An 805-nucleotide genomic window follows, 5' to 3' on the forward strand; every position below is an offset into this window, starting at 1 on the left:
GTGTGTGTGTGTGTGTAGCGCGAGTGTGTGTGTGTGTGTGTGTGTGTGTAGGCTAAGTCGTTACCAATTCTCCTTAGTGACAACACAGGCACACACACAGGCGCACGCACACACAAGGCAGTTTCTTGATCCCACGGTCATCAAAATCAACAACTCAATGTGCCGACATCTTTTTTTTTAATTTTCTTTTTCGTATTCATTAGAAAAAAGAAATTCTATCGCAGAAGAAATGATAGACTTAACGAAATCCTATCCCATCCCCGTCCTTCTCCCCTTCCCCCTCCTTCGTAAGCCCTCTCCTTGCACTCCCCTTGCCTCTTTCCCTGCTTTCTTCCCTCCCCTAATGCTTCAGCACCCTCCTCTTCCCTCACAACTGCGCCTCCCCCCTCTCTCCTTTCCCAGCCGCACTTGCTCACCCACCCTTCCCCCACTTGCCCCAATCCCCGTTTACAACCAACACCCCCGCCCCTCTGCCATGCTTTCCATTTCCTGTTCACCTTTCCCCTCCTCCTCCTGATGATCAATATGATGTCTCCCGCAACCCCCTAGCCTCCCACAGTCCTTATCCTGTATACCGCCCCCGCCCACGAACAACCACTTTTCCATCCCAGCCTGGGGACAGACAGAAACGACCTGAAACAGACACCCCGCTCCTCCCTTCCTCTGCCCTACAGAGCGAGAGCATCTGCCGAGGGGTGGTGGGTTGGGAAAGGGGCGGGGGGGGGGGGTCGCAGGTGGGAGGGACGGGGGCGGGTCATTTCCCTTTCCCTGATTTTGGAAAAAATAAAACGAGAGCACAACAACA

This window comes from Rhincodon typus, chromosome 42 (genome assembly GCF_021869965.1).
Source record: "Rhincodon typus isolate 14 chromosome 42, sRhiTyp1.1, whole genome shotgun sequence".
Taxonomy (NCBI): Eukaryota; Metazoa; Chordata; class Chondrichthyes; order Orectolobiformes; family Rhincodontidae; genus Rhincodon; species Rhincodon typus.